Below are 8,762 nucleotides of genomic sequence, written 5' to 3' on the forward strand. Positions count from 1 at the left end.
CTTGTATTTGTGTTAGAATTGGCTGTCTTTTTTCTTCTTTTGTGAATTTGAGCTCATTTCATCCTGAAAATACAAAAGGAAGACAAAAACACTCTTTTTGCAACATTAGTACTTAAAAAGGGTTAGTTTTATGCCTTATTTGATGTAATTTATATGTTGCATTTTACACACATCAGTATCGACGTATCATTTAATGATTAATAAAAAGAGGTTTAAACAGATAGCCACACTCATGTGTATGTTGTTTAAACATATAGCGATGATGGTCAATTAAGGTTGTTCATGCTACATTTTTGTCAACGAAGGTCGTTTAGGATTATTAATGATCCATAAGGATGACTAATAGGTCAAATAAGGACAGTGGTGGTTGACTAGGGTTGTTCATGCTCTTTTTTTCGTCAATGAAGGGCGTTAAGGAAAATCAATGGTCTATTAGGATGATTCATCACTATAATTGCCATTGTAGCACGTGTGTGGCCCAGCCTATAAAGGCCATGCGAACTTGACGTCATATGCGCCTTCCTCAAGTATATTAGTAGTCTTTCGTGAGTGCAACACTCACCATTTTGTTTGTTTCAGAGTAGTCTTGGTGGGGCGTACTAAACCCGCTACATACCACACCATCGGGCGACTCACTTTTGGTAATAGGCAGCCGACTACCAGCTATCCCATTGCATTCATGTTTTTTCCCGGCGACCGGTCTAATTGGTTGAGCAACGATGCCTTATTCTTTCTACTGCAACTTCCGTCACTAAAACTGGTACCATCGGTATAGGTAATCTCATTTAGTAAGGGTCTGTTTGGTATAGGGGAATGGAATGGATGAGGTCATAGAATGGATAAGGTAATAGAATGGATCGTTACCATTCCGTGTCTTGTTTGTTTGGTTATTATGTAGGAATGGAACGAAATATTACTTTGTGTTGTTTGGTAGATAAGAAAAGACAAAGGAATAAAATCGGTAATGAGTGGCGTTGGTAGGTGGTGGTCGATGGTCGGTTACAGTGATGGCGGGTGGTGATATGTTGTGGTGGTAGCAACGGGGATGGTGGCGATGGCGGTGGGTGGATGCAAGTGGCGGGTGGGTAGCGACGACGGTAGTGGGTTGTGGTGTTGTTAATGAAAAATGAAAGAAGGCATGGGATGGGAAAAACATAGGGGGTGGATGGAATAATTTTGAAGGAATAGAATGCCTTGTGTAATGGTCAATTTCATTCTATTGACCAACCAAACAACCTTTTTCTTCATTCCTGCATACCAAACACTACTAATAGTTCCGGGCAGACTAGGGAAGTAGCAACAAGATGTAGTTTGGTAGTTTGGTTCTAGGACGGTTCCAGACTGAACTTATAGAAATAAAGATAAGGATTTCCACATCCATCTTGGGCAATAGAGCTCGTACAACAAGATATCTTTCTTCTTCAAATGGAAAAAGGGATCTCGAAACGAAACAAGTAGTTTGATCTGGTACAATGTAGGTCGGGGGTTTTGAGTCATAAAGAGTCTGTATTTTATTGGACTTGGTAGGGCCACTAATGGTCAACTATGGTTGTTCATGCTAAATTAGTATCAATGAAGGTTTTTTAAGATGATTAATGGTCTATTTGGATGATTGATAGATCAATAAGAATAATAGAGGTCAACTAAGGTTGTTCATGCTACATTTTTGTTAATGAAGGATGTTCAGGATGATTAGTGGTCCATTAGGATGATTAGTAGGATAATTACGGCCATTGGTGGTCAACTAGAGTTGTTCATGTTCCATTATTGTCAACGAAGGGCGTTTAAGATGACCATTGGTCGATTAGGATGAATGATGGGCCAATTAGGGCTAGTGTTGGTCAAGTATGGTTGTTCATGCTATAGTTTTTTTGTTAATGACAAATGATAAGGATGATCAATGGTCCATTAGGATGATTGATGGACCAACTAGGGCTAGTAATGGTCAACTTAAGTTGTTCATGCCACATTTGTGTCAATGAAGGTTATTTAGGATGATTAATGGTCCATTCAGATGATTGATAGATCAATGAGGGACATTGGTGATCAACTAGGGTTGTTCATGCTACATTTTGTTAGTAAAGGACGTTTAGGATGATTTGTGGTCCATAAGGATGATTGATAGGTCAATTAGGGTCAATGGTGGTCAACCAGGGTTGTTCATGTTTCATTATTGAAAATGAAAGGCGTTTAGGATGATCAATGGTTCATTAGAATGGTTAATGAGCCAATTAGGGTCAGTGTCACGCCCTGACCCGCAGCAGAATGGTACGAGACAAGATGATTGCCCAAAGCAAGCTTATGACACTTATTAAAACTTCATAATTAAACACGTCAAGATTAAATGTCACACTTTTCATATAAGGTCAAATATATCAAATACAACAATATCCAAACAAAATAATATGATCTTGTCTTTATTTATTACTAAGGCAAAAGCTCCTATGTGATCTTGATTTTGCCCAGTCTTCAATTCTTAGTACCTGTATCATATGTAGAATAATATTTTTGGGTAAGCTATAACGAGCTGGTGAGTAAACCTTGGTTAAGTGAAAATAGGTTTACCATTTTAAATTTAGAAGTAAAAGAAATATATTTTGCCTTTTTTAAACTCAAATATTAGTTAAAAAATTAAACATGCAATTAATCATGTGAAGTAATGCAACAAGTAATATGAACATTGAATGGTGACTGCACAATGACTAAGACCAAGACCAAGACCGAAACCAAAACCAACTTCTTGCGTTCCACACCCAATAAGGGTGTGACTGTGGTGTTACCAACGTCCCATAGTTAGGAGGAAAGGTCAGCCCAAGACTAATGGGGCGATACCAACATCTCCAGGTCATGAGGATATGTTAGTCGTTGATCCACTGAATGAATGACTATTGACTGTAATGGCAAACACAACAAGAACAACAATAACCTCAACAAACAACAACAACAAATAAATGCACATACGACACACCAAATATTGCATGCTTGATATTAGATAAAAACGATTGATCGAGACACATTGATACACCAGAAAAAGTTAATGAAAGGGGGAGAGAGTTTACTCACAGGTCGCGAAGAATTAATCCATGAGTATTACCGCACGAAGAGAGATGGATAATATCTAAAATTATAACAATCACCCTATAATATAAATAAACAAAGTACTAAATGAACGGGATGATACAATTAGGATTTATTAGTTTCAAAGTGTAACAACCTATGAATAATTATATTTTAGAGTATTAAACCTTATACTAAAACTCCCAACAATTAGATAAATGCATTTTCAATTTTCTATACCAATAGTTCACTAACAACGAAACGAGGTCAAAATTTAGAAATAAAGCTTGAAAAACTCCGAATCGAGCTCAAGCTTGAAAAACTAACAACGAAACGAGGTCAAAATTTAGAAATAAAGCTTGAACCGAGTCAAGCCCAAGCTCGAGATTTCATAAGTTATACGAGTTCGAAGTCAAGCCTAGTTGAGCTTGAGCTCAACTAAACTCGTTTGCATCTCTATATTAGTTTGACACATGACGTTTAACTTTTACGAAACTACTTTAAATTTTCCAAACTTTTCTAAAAATTTCATTCCCGCCAATTGTGATAGTTTCCCCCTCCAAAAAGTTCATTCCCGCCCAGTGTTTTAGTTTTCCCTCTAAAGTCTCTCTCATAATCAATGATTCAATTTCCAATTCCAAAGACCAGTTTTCACCTAAAAAACCCTTAACAAAATTTCTCCACCTCGGTTATTGGTCAACGAATTGTGATTCTTTTGTTCGATGATCAGTGACGGCCAAAATCGACAAGCGAACGACGGAGTCACTGTTCACGATGTCGACATTAGCACCAACAGTTTTTCTTGGAGAAGAAGAAAACCTCTACCGGCCAAAATAACACCAACGGTATGTCAGGGAGTCATCGTTCTCGACGGCCAAAATCAAGAAAGCGAACTGGTGGAATCGATGCTCTTAATTGTAGAGTTATTACGATATATCGGAGAAGAAGAAAATCCTACCGGTTTGGCATCAGAAAGATGAGTTTTGTAAAGGCGCCGGTAGTGGTAAAACAACTTTGGTTAGTCTAATTTCTCAATTTTAACTCTATTTTTATCATGATTATTGCTTTAATCGAAGATTTGTATATTAATTTTAGATGTGTACACTTGCGTTTAAACTTCTTACTTTTTGTGTAATTTGTAACTAACTATACTCTCAAGATTGATTATTCTATTAAACTTATTGTTCTACATGATTTTGTTCCAGATCAGAGTAAATAAGAATTATCATTCAAGCCATTGTGTTATTGATTCTGCTTCGTTTCTCATACAAAATATTCAAAACGATATCAGTGAAACAGGGTCTCGCTATTAGTTCTTCTGGTTCTAAGGTACTGTTTTCTTTTTAATATGTTTTTGTTTATAGAATACCCATGGATAAGTGTGTGAGGAGATGAGGTATATGTCTGGTTTGAATGATATTGATTATGGTTTACCTACTCAGGTTGTCAAAAAATGTTGTAATGAGGATGCACATTGTCCGTCTGTTGTTGACAAGATATTAGAACTCGCTTCTTCGTGTTCGTCTAATAAAGAACTTTTGGAGAGGCTGATGTTCTTTATTGATGACAGGTTAAACCATTTGAACTTATCTGATGTTACACTTTTCAATTTAACATAGCTGGTAATGGGCTGATTTGGTTCTTTGTTTATATAGTTTTTCTATGATGAGGTATATATCTTAAAGGTTCGATGAATTAAAACTTTTTACTTGTAAAATATTGTTTATGATTTTTCAAGTTGTTTTTAATACATGTATAGTATACATAAGAAAACTTATGTGGTTTAGTAATCCTTGCTCTTGAAGTTGTTTTACCTTGAATGCAACTTCTATGTCACATACTTTTTATGTGATTTTAGCAGCAAATCTACAATGATCCTGTTTATTTTGTTATGGGTGTATATCTATGTAGTGAATTTATATTGACATTGTAATTGATTAGTTCTATCTCTCTTTGTAGGAGTCTAACTCACCCAAGTTCATAAGGTGTTAAATACATTAGAAATGATTTGAAAGCTTGTTCACAAGGTAAGCACAACCATCTATTTTGTATAGTAGTATGGACATCGTTCCAAAATGATAGATATTAGTCAGTTTGTGATTATTAAAAAAAATGTTGTTCTATTTTCATCATTGTAAGTTTGGTCTGCTCTGGTTTGTCGAATATACTGGTTCTCCCTTGTATGGTAGATATAATGGTCAATTGGAGTATTATGGGACTTGTAGGTTGTGGATTTGAATCTTCATGTCTTAGGTGCATATGTAGGGTAGGTTTGGAACTACATGTCTTATGTGTATGTATCATAGTGTTTTAACATTGACTTTAAAGATTGCGTTTTTACGTTTCTTTGCGTATACATTTAAAAGATTGCGTTTTCTACATATCTACACTTGCGTATACATGTAACGTTATGTTTTATCAGGCACTTTCAACGGTTCCGGTTACAAGAATGAATTAAAGACGTCGGTTTGGGCTGCAAGTATGAAGACAACGGTTCGAGAAAGTTATTGTACATCAATTTCATATTTAGAGATATATGCATTTATGTTAATAAATGGATTTTTAATAAAATTTTCTAAAAACAAAACCAAAAAAATTTTTTTTTAGCATATCACCAAGAGATGCGGTTCTATAACCGCATCTCTTGAATATATTAAAAAAAATGTAGTTTTTGCTTAAGCTGTCAAAAGATGCAGATCTAGAACCGCATCTCTTGTACCCGCATCTTTTGGCTTATAGTCATAATATGCTACACCATACGATGCGGGTCTAAAACCGCATCTCGTAGCCAATTTACCCGCATCATTTGATCAGTTTTGTACTAGTGAGCGTACGATTGTTTAATACAGATTGCGTAAATTTTGTTGCATAATTGTGGGGCGCAATTAGTTATATGTGTTGCGTAATTAATTTACTTGATGAGTAACTAACTTTGTAAGCTTCGCACGCTAATATATATATAGAAACAGTATCAGGAGAGAACGCCTCAAAGTGTGAGAATGGTGAAAACGATTCTCAGCCACAAGATCTTATTGGTTTGTGGCTGAGATTGATGCGGTGGCATTTTTGTAAATAATAGGGGCCTTGGAATTACCAGGAGGGGTAAAAGAGTAAGATCCAAACAAAGGTGCACATGGTAATCACATGCCATTTTCCCCCATCATTATTAAACGACAATAACTTTTTTATACATGATTATTTTTCGAAAAAAATTACACCATAAAACTCAGCGTTTTTTTTTCTTTCCAACGAGTATACTATTGATATACTTTTCGAAAAGAAATTAACTGGGTTTTATAGCGTTTTTCTGAACTGTATGTTTTATGGCGTTCTAGACTTGGTATTTTCATGACGTTTTTCTGAACTAGGTGTTTGTATTGCGTTTTAACTAGGTATTTTCATGGCGTTTTTCTGAACTGAGTGTTTTATGGCATTTTCAACTGAGTTTTTTATGGCGTTTTTTTCTGAACTGAGTGTTTTATGGCGTTTTTACTGTACAAATTATGATTTTTCTGAGCTCAAAAAATATTAATTTAGGCGGTTAGACAAAAAAATGGTTTTTTAGAGCTGTTGTAAATTATAGCTCAAAAAATAATTTGTTTGGCGTTTTTTGAGCTATATGGCTCAAAAAATGATTTTTTTGAGCTGTTGTAAATTATAGCTCAAAAAAGTAGCTTTTTTTGTTATGACGTTTTAACTGGGAGCTATATGGCTTAAAAAATGGTTTTTTTGAGCTGTTGTAAATTATAGCTCAAAAAATAGCTTTTTTTTGCGTGGCGTTTTAACTGGGAGCTTATGGCGTTTTCAGAGCTATATGGCTTAAAAAATGGTTTTTTTTAACCGTTGTAAATTATAGCTAAAAAATAGCTTTTTTTGTTATGGCGTTTTAACTGGGAGCTATATGGCTAAAAATGTTTTTTTAACTGTTGTAAATTATAGCTCAAAAAATAGCTTTTTCTTGTTGGCGTTTTAACTGAGTATTTTCATGTTGTTTTTCGGAATTGGGTATTTTTATGGCGTTTTATTTAAACACCCAGTTCATGTGAGTGTGTTTTTTAACAATATTACCACTTAGTGTAATTTAACATCAATGCTACATGTCACCACCAAAATCGTTCTCACCGTTCTCACAGTTTTCACAGTTCTCTCTAAATCCTGACCCTATATATATATATATATATATATATATATATATATATATATATATATATATATATATATATATATATATATATATATATATATATATATATATATATATATATATATATATATAGGGAGGGGCTCATGCGAGAACCACCCTTATTGTGAGAACCAATTTGAACACAACCTAAAATAGCTAAAAAAAATCTAAAAAAAACCTAACCCCCACCCCCCCCCCCCTCCCAAAAAAAAACCTAACCCCCCCCCAAAGCTAAATACTAAAAACTAAAACCACTAAAAAACCTAAAAAAAAAAAACCTAAACACCCCCCCCCCAAAAAAAAAAAAACCTAAACCCCCCTCCCCCACCCCCCAAAAACCTAACCCCCCCAAGCTAAATTGCTAAAAACTAAACCCCTAAAAAACCTAAAAAAATCTAAAAAAATAAAAAAAATCTAAAAATTTTTTTTTTAATATTTTTTATGCTCAAATCGCTACATTTAATGGCCAAAAAAAAAATTTTTTTTTTTGGCTTCGAAAAGTAGCGATTTTTATATAAAAGATATTAAAAAAAATTTGTGTGATTTTTAGCTATTTTTAGGAATTTTTGGTGTGTTCACATTGGTTCTCGCGGTTCTCACGATAAGAGGTGGTTCTCGCATGATCTTCTATATATATATATATATATATATATATATATATATATATATATATATATATATATATATATATATATATATATATATATATATATATATATATATATATATATATAGGGGGCTGTGTAACATTTGTGCCTGTAATCATTGTGACAGTTCAATTATCAATAAAACAATGTTGTTTGATCCCAATGTTTGTTTAGTTGTGTTTTACATTTTTCATATTTTAACTTTTGTTCAATTTCAAACTCTACATCGCTTTCTGGAGAATTATACGCAAACTAGTACGTAAACGTACTCAGTTTAATGCGACAAATACTCCGGAACATCAACATATACTCAACATACCTTAAATAACCTTTACATAACTTAGAAATAAGTTTTGAAGGTTTTGGTATGGCAAAAACAAGTTAATTCGCTTACAGGGACTAAACTTGACAAACTGCGAAAGTATGCCAATTTGAACTGTAACAAACATTCCGGAACATGTCCATAAGTTAAACATACGATAAATATCCTTTACATAGCTTAGAAATAGGCTTTGAGGGGTTTGGTATGCTAAAACAAACTTTTGGATCATTCAGGGGCTAAAAGTGTCAAAAAGTGCACAAGTTTGCACTTTTGCGCATAACTTACGTCCTGAATACATCCGGACATCCAAAAATTTATGTAAGCATCCTAGTATTATGCCTTAGTGTATGGCATGAGAAAAATCCATTCGTCGCGCAATTTGGATCGTCTTTCGCGCTTACGCGCATTCCATCGTAATTAACCGAACATCGCGACCGTACGGCCAAACGAACCGACATCCGACATATTTTTGAGCACATTTTAAGTTCCCTATACTTTAACATCATTTTAGAGCTTTGAAATGAGGTTAACGGGGCTTAAACGTGCCAAAAAC

The sequence above is a fragment of the Helianthus annuus genome, chromosome 17, assembly GCF_002127325.2.
Source record: "Helianthus annuus cultivar XRQ/B chromosome 17, HanXRQr2.0-SUNRISE, whole genome shotgun sequence".
Taxonomy (NCBI): Eukaryota; Viridiplantae; Streptophyta; class Magnoliopsida; order Asterales; family Asteraceae; genus Helianthus; species Helianthus annuus.